We start from the raw sequence: 16,192 nt of genomic DNA on the forward strand, positions 1-16,192 counted from the left end.
CATCGCAAAACTTTAACAAGCTGTAAGTAACACAGTTAAACTACACATGACTATGAAGACTTTAAAACTAAAAGTCGCCACTGCAGAATATACAATGGTGATTATTCATTGTGAAGGTCTCTGTTACATCTTGTTATACTTATCTATAGAGTAGTAGAGAAATATTGGAAAATATATTTTACGAGTCAAAAATTTGTGCACCTCTGTTCTTGTGTTCCCCATTAGCATGGAGATTGGAACAGAAAGGATATAAGCTCAAAATGATAGTGATTGTTTTTCTTATTTTATCTCAAGTCTGATCTCACAAGGAAAAAAAGATACTGTGTATAAAGAACTAAGACAAAATGATTATTTTTACACTGACACTTTTCTCTGAGGCTATAAACTATTTTAGGCACTAAATCTGCCTGACTTTACCAGCACTGCCCAAACTCCAGAATATAAATATGTATTAATATATCAAATATTCAACAGCCAGCACTGTGGAGCATGGTGTATGGGGAGGCCTTTCCCTGTAGCTAATATAGACACTATTTTTCATACCTACAGATAAAAAAACCTAATATGTTTGTCCACAGCAAGCTATTAAGAAACCTTAGTTCTGAAGATATTAATTCCTGTTTTAAATGGTATGTGAGCTTAATTGATAAAAGCAATACCCTAATGGTTTAGCAAGACTTTGATTCATCATTTGCCCGTCTTTTTAATGCAGCAATCAATGACACCTCAGGGCATGTCACTTGATTCTTCTCCTTGGCATGTGACATTAACTGCTATAACTCATTGTGAGCTAGAGTTGACTATCATTTAAATGCCATGTGACCTCAATTTTGAAGACACTCCCATCCAGACGAAACCAAAATATCTAGAAACTGAATTTGAAATGATGAACAAACTGGAAAACTACAAAAGTGTTTTATATGTGGACATATGCTGTTTCTTCCAAAGATCATTCTACTTGTGATGGAGATGGATGATTTCTGATTAAATCCATATGAATCTGAAATGTAAATCTGTACAAGAAAGACTTCTATTACAGCCCTATTATCAACAAGACAGTACCTCAAGTCAAGCTTACAGTTCTTCAGAAAATATTACACGCATGCTACCCATGAACTTGTGTCTGATGTGTTTAGAATTTGCATTTTTATTATTCTGTTCATTTGTACCATTGACTCATCAAACAAACACTGCTAATCTTAACTGGCTAAAATGCTGCAAAATTTAGAATAAGATTCTTATTCTACATAGCATACAGAAAGGTAAAAAAAACACACACAAGGGAAAAAAAAGAAACAAAAGAAAAAAAGGGTTTATATCTTTGTTACTACTCTTTCCAGACAGGACAGAATTTTGAATGTGTTATTTCAACAGTCAGTAATAAAAAAAGATTCTTTCTCTCTCTGACCTTCTTGCAGTATAGCAGATTTGAGCATATACATTATGTATGCACTTACATAAGCACCATGTATACATATATATGCTCTACAGAGAGTATATGTGGACCTAAATATAAATCATAGACATTCTTTTACCCAAATAATGGTGCCACATTTTTCAGTCTAAGAAATCATGTACAGTTGCTTGACATTATCTCAAACTTCTACCATCAGCACTGAAATTTGGTAGCTTGGCGGTTATTTTGGAAAGAAAGTCTTGCTAAAAAATGGAGCTGAGATGATGCAGTAGCTTTGAAAATGAAGAGCAAAACTAAATTTTTGTGGTTTAAAATAAAAATATATCCCATATAGTATGCCCATTTTCTGCATGAACTTAGTGTATCTATTTTGTACGCATTGTATTTTAAACATTTTTCAATAACATTTAGCCTTTTTTCCATTGTGACAAAAAAGGATGACATAAAAATAAGTTTCCTTCACTGTATTATTACATATGCTAACATATACACTAAAATCTTTACAAGTTGACTTTCTGATATGTATATATTTGCAGACAGAAGGGGAAGTACAGGCAGTTTGTTATATACAATGTACTAATATACTCTGTGTATAATTTAGTATACCTACACGCACAGGTGTATATTTTTGAAAACTATTCTATTTAAAAAAGATCAACAGATTAGTCTGAAAATTAAACTTGCTTGCTTGCAATTTGACAAGGGGATACGCCTATAGGGCAAGACTGTCTTCAAGTGACTCAGTGGTTGTTGATGAGATATGATAAGGACATGTGAGTTTAGAGCGTGTATGTCCTTCCTGGCAGTATTCTACTGTTTCTGCATACTGTGGGCACAACTTAGAAGAAGTCAGGAGCCTGATAAATAACACATTTGAAAGAAGCCCAGATTATTTAATAATACAGATCGGCCTGTACTTTAGAAGGCAAGGACATGCAAAAGGTAAGAATTTCTGCTTTACTACTGAGGTTTATTACCAAGTACATTCTACAACTTTCTAGTAAATTGCTTGAAATGGGTGGAATTAATTACTTACTGTAAGTAAGTAAGGATATTTCCACTTTGTTTCTCACTGTTTCAATCACTAGTACTGAAAAATGCCACAAACTGTTCTCAGTAGTGAATCAATACCAACTTCTCCAAAGAGTGGCAAGTGAAGCAGCTGGAGGTGATCCTAGGGGAGGTAAAGAAGACACAAGAGCTTGCTGCTTCCCAAAAAGGTGTAAGTATGATGGTGTGTGTTCCTTCGGCAAATATAATGCTTATGGCTTCATTTCATGCTTTGAGGAAACCCTGCTGTGACAGTGAACCTAACAAAAACTACACTCGTGCTGAATCTCTAGCTCCTGGGATTAACTTCTTCATTGTTCAAGTCCACTAATGAATTTGTATACTATTCTCAAATGGCATTTTCATTCTATTAGTAATAAAGTCATAACAATTAATAGACTGAAAAGTTTTACTTTGGGTGTTTTCCTTGTCACCTTTAGATAATAACTATTTTAAATAAATTTAAATTATAATGGAATTTGGTCTTTTGCTAGAAGAGACCTTCATAAATTACTTTCTCCTAGCAAGCTCACACTAGTAAAAATATTTGAAAATACAATGTTCATTCTCATAACATTACAAATGACCAGGTTGCTAAATAACATTCACACTATTTTTCCAGTAGTGTCAATGCAATTACAAATGCTGCAAATACTGTAGCAGCCGTATCTATTTATACTCTTTCCCATCTTCTCTTTGTTTCTGTTTTTAGTTGTTGCTGTGGGAACAATAAGCTGGAGAAGTATTTAAAACTCCTTTCTGAAGGCTGTGAGAATGAACACATGCTGGGATCGAAGATTTGGATATGTGCATGAAAAGAGCATGTATCACACAATTCTCAGCTACCCTCCATGGTCCTGTCCCTGAGGGTCATTCACGTGAAGGGAATGGACATCTTTTACCACTCCTGAGTAAGTGCGCGTCTGGGTGAGAATAAATGTGAAAGGACCCTGATTGTGCATGAGTCCATATTAAAATCAAATCCTTGCCTGTGACAATAACAAATGTAGGTTTTGTCTCTAAGCCACTCAGCTAAAATGCCGGCATGTTAACACTGTGGCTGTTTTTGTTTCGAAGAGATGATTTTTTTCCCTTCATTTCCCCTTATGTCCTGTGTGTCCTACTATAAAGAAATATGTGTAAGTACTAAGAGGAAGGTCAAAGTCACGCTGCCAATATTCACAATAGATGTAACTTGCCATGGGGTGAAATTTGAAAGGGTCCTACAGATCACTGAAATCCCCAAAATAGAAGGTACATAGAATTTAATTTATGCTTTAATCTTGTGTTGGCTCTCTGCAGAGACAAATTTTTACCCTGTGTCAGTTAAACTACTGAGAGTAATTATATTATCCTCTAACTTAACTCAAATTAAAGCCATCAAAACCAGGTTACTATTCTTACCCTATCATTGTATCTACTTAACATGTACATATGACTTAAAGGCTTTTGAAGAGAAAGTGACATAGTGTTGTATATATATTTGGGAATTTTATATGAACATTTATTCTTCGTTCACTATTATTTTTCTTGTTTCACTCTTATTAAAAAAAAATTGCCAAGACAAAATTGTCTATATTTTTTTTTTCCTTGGACTGGTGATAAAAGAAGTGGGAATTTTGAATCCTAATTGGCAAAGTGATTAGGAGAAGAAAAAAATCATTAAAAGTTCTCTGATCCGAAAAGCAGATATGTTTTCTAAGTCGTCTGCAGACTTCAAAGGGGGAGCTGATCCGAGTGTGTTCCATATTCTAAATTGAGGCAACTTCAAACTGGGGATCGTATTTATGGAGAAAGTGACAGAAAGACAAATCTGCTACTTTGGTTTTACTTTGTTAAAATTTACTCATATGAAATGCTCTGATCTACTGAATAATCTGCTACTATTAGTGGGTATATTCATATAGCTGCTAGTTTCACTCTAGCTAGAGGAACCACTGTAAGTCAGTTTGGTACTAGTCATTGCCGTCACTTGTTGGCATGGAGATGCCTCAGCACTCGCGTGGAGGGGCAGCCTCCAGGGTGAAAGATTGCGGAGGGCAGGGCAAAGGGTGCTGGAGAGGCCATGATGGTTAGGCAGCCAAGCCATCCTCCTGGGCCTCCAAGCGGAGGAAAGACTATGCAAGAGGATGCTTAGAGAGGAAGATGAAGGCAGGAGTTAGCTGTCCCTGCTAAAGGTCAGAAGAGCTTGGACATGGGGATGTTAGCCAGGGCAGAGGTCAATCCTGGCACACTTTCCCTTCTGTGAGTTAGGAGCTCAGCAGGACCCCAGTCTGGGGAGACAGCGGCTGGCACAGGCAGAGAGAAAAGACAATGCCAGAGGTCCCATGCCTGATGGCTCTCAGATCAGAGCTTCCCACTGAAAGCAGGCAGCTGAGCTCAGATTCGCCAGGGGCACACTGTTCCCACAGCTACTCTGCCACAGGTACTCTACTCAGGCCGGACTGGGACAATTATCCCTGCACCTCTGCCAGCCACCACGGCCAGCCCTGCCAGTAACACAAGTGATCATTAAAAACACAAACCAGCTAAGGACTGACTGTGGGTACATATTGAGTTGCTAACTCTTCCTGAAGCTCAGGCCTTAGTATTTGTACTGCTTCTGCTAGCACTGCTAGCTGGAGTACAGCTAGCAACATTAATCCTACGTCACTAGGGTATCTTTCAGTTTCCTGAATGCTCAGTGATAATCCCATTTCCTCATGCTTACAGTGTATCGGTTCCTAAACTGCATCATAAGAAAGGAGCTATGTATGATTTAAAAGTAAGGTTACACATTATCATATTACCATCTATGCATTCAAAATTTAAGTGATGCGATCCATTTGTGAATTACCGTATTTAGACCAATAGGAGAGTGTTTGTCCTGCCATACCGAGAGGGAGGGGGATAGCCTACACCAGTAATTACCTTTTCTGAGTGTAATACTGAACTGATCCCAAAACAGGCATCTCTGCTGCTGAGACAGATTTCTTTGGATCCCAGTTGGTGCTGTTATTTGGAAGTACTTATTACTTCAGTTCTCCTCATATCTGAGATTGTACATGATTCAGCATCACTGGTGGAAATCATCTAGCTACAGAAAACTGTAACACAAATGTCAGTACCTGTACCTTTCACAGCCAGTGATGAGAAACAGGTATTTCAGAGCATGATTCATCTAGTTTATTTTAGACACCTACTTCAGGATACAACAAATCTTACCCAGGAAGGCAATATATCTCTCCTCTAACTCTAAAGGGACTCTATGAGATTAACTCAGATATAAACATCAACATATGGTCAGATTAAATCCACCCCCTCAAGTCTTCTGCCTTCTGACTTAGGTCTTTTCATTTAAGTCAGTGGCAAAACATTAATTACAAAAGTGCAGGATATGGACTTAAGTGATATGTATAAAAAACCAGGAAGCATTTATCATTGACTTGAACTAGAGACTTAAAGCTGTCCACTACAACAAAACTTTTTGCACAAAACAGTATTTTTTTTAGCTGGTGGTTTTTGATTTTTCTGTTTTCATCTTTTTTCCCAACCTGATGTTTTAGCAGTAGATGTTTCCAGGTATTGGTGTTAGCTGCTCACCACTTTTTGAAACCCAAGCCACTTAGGAAGGAATATAAATATAGATTAAAAACATTTTGGACTCAAGAACATATGGTTTGAGCATTTTGAAGTGAAGAATTGTCAGGATAAAGCACAAACTATTCTCTAGACCTGAGAACACAGATATTGTAGAATATCTTTAATTAGATAGTCATATATTCTTTAAAAAGTCATATAGAGTATTACCTTTTATTTTAGAGTTATCTTGCATTCTTCTACTTTTGCAACAACAATCTATTAAATTTCTGCCTAATAAATAAATATATAATTACTGTAAAATTCTTGACTCATTCTCTCAGAAAACCATGACAACATCCATCGTAATTGGCAACATGATTTTCCTGATTCTGCTTGCCCCTGAAAAGGCAGGAGAAAGAAGAGGGCAGTGCAGTAATAATATCTTATAGAACATCTTTGGGAAAAGTCAGATTTCCTAAAGCTGCTGTCTTGGCGAAAAAATCTCCACGAAGCCCACAACTTATGCATGCACACATTCAAAATATATCTATTTGCCTGAACATAGCATACTGCAGGGAAAAGAAAAAACAAAAATCCAAACAACCCTCCCAAAATCCAAAATTATTTTCAACTTATTATTAATTTTTACAAACATTTCTTAACTACATTTCCCCATATTAACTCAGTACTCTCAATATACTAATACGAGTGTCTGATCATATGAATCCAGTTTGGGAAGATAAACTTATCTTCATTGTTGTATAAACAGTTGTTTGAGACAAAGACATCTTTGAAAAACAAAAAAATGGCAGTTCTTTTCTGTGAATGTTGGTGCGATGGTTGCCAAAATTGTCTGCAAGGATCCATTCTGCCTTTCAGCTAGATGTTTCCTTGGCAGTAAAGCTGATGTAACAGACAAAGTGAACTTTCCCCATTGCTTTCCATGCAAAGTCAGCCAGATTTGTTTTAACGCTTTTCATTAGCAGTTTAAGATAGGCTGGCTGATCGCAAACTGAGGCAGATGGCAAACGCAAGCAGTTTGTTCTACTGGCCCTGGTGTGTGGGAAATAACCTCCAGTTGCAGTTTGAATGGATAACTGAGTTTGCAACTTCCCTAACTACCCCATATAGGATTGCAATGATCTATGTCTACATACACAGTGATGGAAGCAACATGCAATTTAGTGGCTCAGGTTACACTGCCTGTTTTGGTTTACGACGTGCATCATGACCATCTCTGTTTGGCAATTAAGCCACAGTGTAAATATCACCTTGCTTCTACAGAGACAAAAAGCATAATGTAAGATGTGCATAGCAGTCCACATTTCCACTGTTTTAATTAAGAATATCACAAAGCCTACCGTCCTGAAATATCCCTCAGCCTCTCAGTTTGCGTAATAGTGCACTTGACAATTTTAGGCCAAGGAGGAAGCTGAGAGCATGATGTTGCACGTTGATAGCCCCTGGAATGTACTAACAGCAACCAGATAAACACACATCTAGAGCATGGAACTGGATTCACCCACAAGACCGCTTTCACTGACTGCCAGTGTTTAACAGATTTCCCTTTTAACAACGTGTAAATGAAGTGCTTTTCTCAAAGCTGAAAGGGTGCTCCATGAAAGCAAAAAACTCCACCAAAAGAATAAAAATGAGGTCATTACCTTGCCAACAGTTAATATTTTCCATCACCTAGTTTCCAGTCAGTAAATGGGGTCCAGCAGACAGATGCTCTTCTCTTACCTGTATAGCCGTATGTCTAATGACTGAGTCCTCACAAGCCAGCCAGGGCCATTTCGTTTTGTTTTGTTGGTTTGATTTTTTTAAAAAATAATTTTCCATTTCTTCAGTAACTGAAAGTGATCTTCATATTTTCAAGTGCAGCTTTTCATCTTATGATAATACTTTCAAGGACATATTTTATGCAGCAGACACTGAATGTTTCCGAGTTATGCAAGATCTTGGGGCGACTAGATATGGAACAGGAAGGTATATGTACACCAAGCAAGTATAATCCATGGAAGGTTTGGGACGTTTGAGAACAGATTACCTTGTTAAATTCTATCAGCACAACATGCACTTACTGATGAGCAAAGACTGGTTTCCTTTTTAAATATTGGAAGCCTTGAGGTTTTGTAATAATAAGTTTTATCTGTGTTAATTGCCTCCTGAATTAAATTGGATTTTGAAATGAAAAGAATCAATCATTACTCCACTTGTCTGCAACTTGCAAAGTTCTTTTAAATATTATCCTGGCATCTTCATTGTTGTGCAATGTTATAAATGTAATAGTTGCTTTTTGCCATCTTTTATAATATTGCTAATTCTCTCATTTTGCATTCAAGTAGAGTCAGTTTAAAATAGAAGTTGTGCTTCCTTAGCCTTACAACTACATAGAAACAAAGCTGTAACTCAACAGGCTACGTCTCTTTATCCTGAAAACAAGATACGGCAGAGGTCCATAAAATTATGAAAGGCATAGATAAAATTATTAGGACATTACTTTCTCACAATATGACCACCGGTCTACCTGAAGTGAGTTTATCACTGACAGGTTCAAAACTCTGAAAGAGGTAGTTTTTCACGTCTGCTTAAACTATAGAACACATTGCCACAGGATGCTGTGGATACCGAATGATTACATGAGTTCAAAAAGAGATTACACCAATTCATGAAAGGAAATCCCTCAAAGGCTATTAAACACAAAAAGTATGGCCTGTGGCTCAGAAATTCAATGAGCCACAGATTGCTGGAAGCTAAGAGGGAATATGCTGAGGTTTTGTTGCCATATGTTAGTTCTGCTCTTATTCTCTTCCCTAGGTATCTGTTAATAGCCATAACTGGAGGTAGGATATGTTGTAGGATAACCTTTGATCTGAACCCATGTTGGCAATTCTGTGTTTAAAAGTATGTACACAAGTATAATACAATGCAAATTCAAAGAAGATACTAATCTTTTACATATTTACCCTAGTACAGAACTGGAAAACATGCATGTGACAACTGCAAGGTCACACTGCTTGGTTACAGATCAAAATTGATATTGATAAGAGTTTATTAAAATATATATAATCAATTAAGTGCTATGCATTATGACATTAGAGTCATAGTAATATTGTAATACAGAGCTTCCTTTAATCTGAAATGTTCAGCTTTCTTTACATCTAACCATAGCATATGACATGAGCACAGTTTGAGACACAGAGCTCCCTTAGGAGACTTAGTTTTCACAACTCCGCTGGTTCATATTTCCAGAGCATATATCTCCTACACTGTGTCGACCACACTGGCAGCCAAAAGAAATTTACTACAAGTTGATCTATGCAGTTCAGAGATCAGAATTTTCATAAATTTTTGTTGGCTGCCAACACAGTGCCCACAGCAGAATCTATGCACTAACTAGAGTCCAAGTACGTTACACCAGATACTGCATTTGCATCAGGTCCAAGAAGCTTTTACTTGGCAATCTACAAACAGCATGGTACAAAGTGATAGGTCTGGGGTTTTTTTCTTTTTATTGCCCACAAAATTTGAATATTTTTTTGAATGCTGGAGAGTTAATGAAAAAATTACCAAATTCTTGAAGTTTGGGGTTTGTTTTCCCCAAAACACAGCTTCATGTATATGTAAGTTACAAATCTTCCACATGAATATAAGCACTCTGCGGTTATGTTCTCCCTACAATTAAATATAGCTGTACACTAAAAACATCATCACTTCTGTAATGGAGCTTCACCTGCTATTACTTATTGTATATTCTTTGGTGGAAGAACTGGTTTCTGCAGATTTGCAGTATGGCACAGTGGATGCTTTGGTAAATTTGCTACAGATGTAAAAAAATCATGCATTTTACTTTGACTTCTATTTCTGTGGCAGATATGAATATAAGAGTATCAAACTACCATTACTGATCTACTGTGTTTATCCAAGGAGAACTTAAACCTAGTTTTCGCCAAATATTTTCTGCCACTGGAAGACACAGTTCTACGGTCAGAGCTTAGCCAGTAATTGGTACATTAAGCATCATGTCTAATGTGCTTGAAATCTAAGCTCCCAAGAAATCCTTGTTTTCCCCAAGAGCTACTTCTAAATCTTACTCTGTTTCAAAAAGCTGCACTTGTGTAAGTAGGTCAATCTTAAATTAATCTAGTTAAAAGTAGTGCACTCTCCATTCAAACTGGTTTAACACTCCCTTAAATAGGCTTAGATGCATTCAGTAATTTCCCAGAAAAAATAACTGCTTTAAACAAGGTTTAAACTAGCTTAAGTGCATGTAAATGTGAAATCAATTTTGATAAACCAATGCAATTTTTGAAATAGAGGTAAGGTTTATGCCTTAAGTTAGAGATAGTTACCTTCTGACATATAGTAAAAATGTTTTCATATACTCTCAGGTGAAGAAAGGAAATATATAAATTATGAAGCCATAAAATATATGATGGAATGTATCAGTAATGGATTTTGCTTTCTATTAGAACTTAGTGTAATTATCTTCATCCATGATAGCCCCTTCTATGAATGCCTTCCTTTCTGCTCTCTCTGCCATAATTTTTAGGATTCCATCTGAGAGCTTTCCTATATTTAATAGGAATTATGTTTTTAATAAATCATGCAATGAATCCAAGGAAAAGAGATTGGTGGAAAATATGTAAGGCATTAGTGAGGAAGAAAAGATATATCTCAGTCATTATTCCCAACTAATAGGAATAGTGTGTTTTTCATTTAACATGCAGGTAGCAGTGACTATTAACTGCAGAATTCATCACAGTAATTTCTTTCTTCCTCTGCCACTATCTGCCAAAATGAAACTTCTGAGCAGAGTCACTAGTCAAGGAACCTGGCTTTGATGGGTTGGGGTTGCCATGCAATATCAGGATGTTACACAAACTTGATCCATGAAATGGCCCTTGGGGTTTGCCAACATAACTAGTCAAGATATACAGATTTCTAAAGATGAGTCAGCTTTCTCTGAAGTCACAGTTCAGAAAACTGTTTTCAGACTCTTCATCTGTCCCTCTCTTGGCTCGTACTTCAGAAATGGTAAAGTGTCTGAGATACATTCAGCTTTTGAAACTGTCCACTTTTAAATTACTGAGAAAACTACAAACTAAACTGAGACTAGTTCTTGTCCTCTCCAAGGCTTTATGAGGTGTTCCTCAAAAAAAACGCAACCCAAATAAACAAAAAACCAAACAAGAAAATAACACTTCCCCTCCAAAATACAGCAGCTAATGATCCTATAATGCAGGACACATATCTACTTGTTTCACTTCAGAAGCAGCCCCCACTGTGAAGACTGCATTTAGCAGCCCTTAGATCAAATGTTGCCTCCTCTCTTTCTGTTCTGTTCTGTTATGGGGTCATAGGCAACCTTCAGTCAGAGGAACGAGGCAATGAAATAAAACCTAGTGTGTACTGTATATATGTTTTGACTTCTTTCTAATTTGCAGTTTCTGAAGTACACATAGGAAAACTGGCCTACAGAAATTTTTTACGGTTTTATTATGATACGCTATTAACAAGGCAGAGTTGCAAGGTAAGTCCTGTTCCTAACTGTGTCATTGTAGAAATAAACCTTCCATTTTTTCCAGTAGCAAACATCTATGCTCAGCAGACATTATTAACAGCTTTCAAAGACTATTGCTCCAAGTTAGAACAAAATATGGAGAATATAAGTAGAAACAAATAATTGCCAGTCTTACAATAGGGAAAGCATCTTATCTATAAGACCTTGAAAATGTGTATGGCCCATCATGCTGCAGTAACTTGGAGGATAGAGGAGGAGGACACTATAGGCTCTGAGGCTTAACAACTCCATAATGAAGCAGATCTTCCAGAAATCTAGCACACTACCGTTCTACTAGAATCTGACACTTCAACTTCTAATTATATTGCAGTGCATCAAAAAATTTCAATGCTGCCAATTTAATAATGGACAGATGAAGACAATATGTGGGAGAGTCTTGTTAAGGCTAATAAAAAACACCACTTTCAGTTTTGGTACAGAAAGACAGGGCATAGGATTGGATTTTTTCTGCTAGCTACCAGAGAATTTACTACAGACAGTCCCTATTCTCCCCACTCTCTGGCACTGGCTTTGAATTTCATCACAGTAAATTGACATATTGCAATTGAAAAAAATATTTTGAAAAAGATTTCTGACAATGCAACATCTCCAAAATATTGCCACTCTTAGCAAGAAGTTATTGTTCTTGTCTGGATTTAGATTCATTATTCATTGTCCATAAACTTTTCATTCAAAATATGAGGTGATATATACCACCTAAACGGATTGAAGTCATGGGAACAATGAAATCTCTCCATAGTCTCAAGACTGATGTAGTAAGATTTCTTCCCATTCCTTTTTTATTCCACTTCTTTTTCCTTCCAGCACTTAAGTTCAGAAGACAGAAAGGATTTAATTTTTTTCTTAATAAGTGCTGATTTTTCAGATAGCTGCTTATGTAACTTGATTTTCACCTCCTGTTTACTCTTCTCTTTTTACATCTTTAAGTGTACATGTTGTGAAATGTCTTCCTGTGATACTCCTATCCTTTCTGATTTGCTATTCCTGAACAGTGTTTCACCTGCAGTGTTTGTTTCCTCTGTCCTCTTCTTCTACCATAGTTGCCAAGTGTTAACAAGAAATGAGAATGCCTAGGAGGATAAGGTACTTCAAAAGATGCATGAAGAAACCATCCTGTCCCAAATAATTTACTAACCTAAGGTTCTCATCTTACACTGAAGCCTGCACAGGCAGACCATAAAGGAAATGAGGTCTGCTATAGGTGAAAAGGCCTGTTCCCACAGAACAACTTGAAAAGTAGATGTCCTAAAAGAGCAAGTGGAACACGACAGCTAACTGGAGGAAGGCTACAGTTCAATGTATACAAACACTTTGTCCAAAGTATTGGAAGATTAACATTTCCCTACTTTGCAAAAAAAACCCTTGCAAAAAAAAGTGTCTTTTATCCTCCAGTATATCTCTCCTTCCCTAGCAAAACAAATTCTGTCCTTTTTTCCATTGTTCCCCTGTGATGGCAAGTTTCTTGCCCTTCTTTCTGCCCAATACGTCTGGCATCACCTGCAGCACTATGGAAGGACATGCAGAGAAAAGACTTCTACAGTTCAGCTGGAGTTAAGGTACCAGGTGTACTCTGCTTACAGGGTATTATCAAAGCAAAGAAATCAATCATTTTAGAGAGTCTACAAGTGTTAAATCATTTGACAGGAGTTTTTTTCCTGAGCGACGGGCCCATTAGTCTTAACAGCCTTATTCATTCTTTAGAATGAGGGAGGAGTCAAAGCACAGATCACTCCCCCAGACCATGTTTGATAAGATAGGTCTGTGATCCACAAAAACACACCACTGAAGTGAGAACAAAGAAAACCAGCAGTGCACTGTGGAGATGATGTTTTTCTATTGGAACTGTCCTTTCAGTCTATAACATTATTAAAATCAAGCAAACATGATAAGAAAAAAAGACAAAACAAACAAACCCCAAACCTAAAGTATGGAGACACTACAATTAACTGCTCACGATACACTATCTTAGGAATTAACTATACTCAGAATACTGAACTTGTATATGATTTCTTATTTGGAAGGAAAATTATTTTAAAAAGAACAAGTTTATGAAAGCATTTCAAGAAGTTGCCCATCTTTTCTGAGGTAGACAGTATGCAAATTGTTTTCATTAGAAGAACAGTACAAGGTGGAAAATGAGGCTAGCATCAGGGGAGGTTTAGATTGGATATTAGGAAAAATTTTTTCACTGAAAGAGTGGTCAGGCACTGGAACAGGCTGCCCAGAGAAGTGGTGGAGTCTCCATCCCTGGAGGTATTTAAAAGATGTGTAGACGTGGCACTTCCGGGCATGGTTTAGGAGATATGGTAGTGTTGGGTTAATGGTTGGACTTGATGATCGTAGAGGTCTTTTCTAGCCTTAATGATTTTATGATTTTATACGATTTTATTTTCATTTTTGCTGCTAAACAACCAAGTTGGTCTGTGTTTTCAAATCACTCTGGAATAATAAAATAGGAATCAGAGAAAATCAGCCCTTTTGGGCATGAATTAGTTTAAAAGTAAAAATAAATCACCAAATCTTTTTCACCTTCTATTGTATTTCTAATAACAGTACATGGAGATGACTATTGGAGCAATGACCTTAAAAAAAAAAGACACTCGCCTGGGAAAAATTACACATAGTGAAGGTCATAAATATATTTTTCAACCTTCTGCTTTTCAGTGCTCTGAGACTAAGCTCAAGATGATAGGAAGCCTAATAGAGTTGTAAGTCTTTTCTTTCTTTCAATCCCAAATGGCATGCTTGCCTTTTTTTTTCCACCCAGAAGTTTTTTACCAGTCACAAAAAAAATCTGGACCTTCCTTAAGGATTCCTAGACATGAGCTAATGCAGTAAGATCATCAGCAAAACTTGGCCTACCTGATAACTGAAATTCACCAATCAAACAGGCACTCTGCATATACAGATCAACTGCATATACATTGCTGTTTCTAGAGTTACAATGATATAAGGCTTTTCTCTGGCCAATAGCTATGACCTAAGGTCTATGGTTCATACCATCTCAACAATGAAACTAGGAGCTGCCAAAATTCTTCAGAAGACTTGCATTGGTAAGATATTTATTTTAATTGTCATGTATTTTGCACAAATTTCTAGTACTAAAATATCCTGGGCTTTCTATCTTGACTATTCCATTCTAACATGAATATGTCCCCCTCAAAAAAGTGTATAAGAGAACACTAAAGTACATAAGTTATTTAATTTTCAGAATAAATTTCCAGTGATACATATTCAACCTTCATGATATAGATAGCAAAACTTTTTCATTATTAAAGTTCAATGTTCTAAGATACACAAAAGCATATTTTAGTGATAGTATCATTTTACTTTCACTTGATTTTTTCCCTTCAAAATATCTTAAAATTAATGAATAGAAGAAATAGCTTTTGAAAACTGATCTACAAAACTCATCCACAAAAAGGCATACAAAGACATAAGTGCCCTTCTGCACTCTGAAAATTATTTAAAGAAGGAGTTAGCCAGAAGTTTGCACACTTTCATACAGACTAAAAGTATCCATCTGTGGAACTGCTCTAAAAGAGTTATCATATTTTAAATTGACACCTTGACTTCAATGTACACATGCCTGTAGATTTTCCTGAGTGCTTGAAGTAATAGCTCCAAAACCACAGAACACTATGTGCACTGTTGGTCTCCACTGAGGTCCATAAAAACACCTTAATTTAGCCTCACAATGCTGTGACTGACTATGTACCTGAACTGCACAAACAGAAGATTCCCATTGTTGTTTCTTTGAGCTAAACTGGTGAAGAGGACAAATACAAGCAATGCCACACCATGTATTTTGCTCCAGTAAGGATCATGGGCTTGGTCCACAAGAAATAAGCTTCTTGAACACATTCTGCAACCAAGGGCTTTCACAGTGCAATATGCTGCTCTTGCTTCACTGACCCTGGTACAGCAGAAATATTCCACCATTAGAACAGTCACAATACCATATTTATAATCCTCAAATATTAACTTAAAGCTTTGTTGCAAACTCCAGACTACAAATACCACTACATAAAAAGCTCTGCATTTTACTTGGAAAATCTCAAGTAAGAAAGGGCAAGAAAAGGAATTAGATGAAGCCACTCATTGTTCACAAATTTAGCGTAACATTGAAATATTGCAGTTCTGCACTTGTCATCTTTATCATCTTTTTTATGCCAGAAACATCCCTTTTGTGCATCATTGTTTGCTGAAGAGACTCTTTTCAACTCTATGTAACTGGCTTAGAGAGATCTACTAATACAAACAAGGCTGCTTGGAATGAAAACTTGTCAAAACATCAAACACAGAATATGTCTACACAAAAACTCTTCTTTGCCACTGTTCTGCAGAGGTGCAAATGCTAGCTTTAAATTAGGTTTCCTAGATAATGGTAGCAATTTAGTCACATGAACTTGGAGCTTGGCAACGGCCAGATTATAGCTCTGTGAAAGTTAATTTCAAAGAGTATCTTTAATATTGATTTGGTAAATTTTAGGTACGTCAACTGCACTATGCAGTCACTTAATTGACTATGGGGAATGTACAACTTAAGTAAGTTGGAATTATTGTTGGAATTAACA

The 16,192-nt window shown here is 36.6% G+C and overlaps 1 protein-coding gene across 1 annotated transcript in view; it reads right to left on the reverse strand.

Annotated features, from left to right (window-relative positions):
* Positions 1-16,192, reverse strand: part of MMP16 (matrix metallopeptidase 16) — a 180,101-nt gene that overhangs the window by 48,140 nt on the left and 115,769 nt on the right. The gene's annotated exons all lie outside the window — the stretch shown is intronic.

This window comes from Phalacrocorax aristotelis, chromosome 2, assembly GCF_949628215.1.
Source record: "Phalacrocorax aristotelis chromosome 2, bGulAri2.1, whole genome shotgun sequence".
Taxonomy (NCBI): domain Eukaryota; kingdom Metazoa; phylum Chordata; class Aves; order Suliformes; family Phalacrocoracidae; genus Phalacrocorax; species Phalacrocorax aristotelis.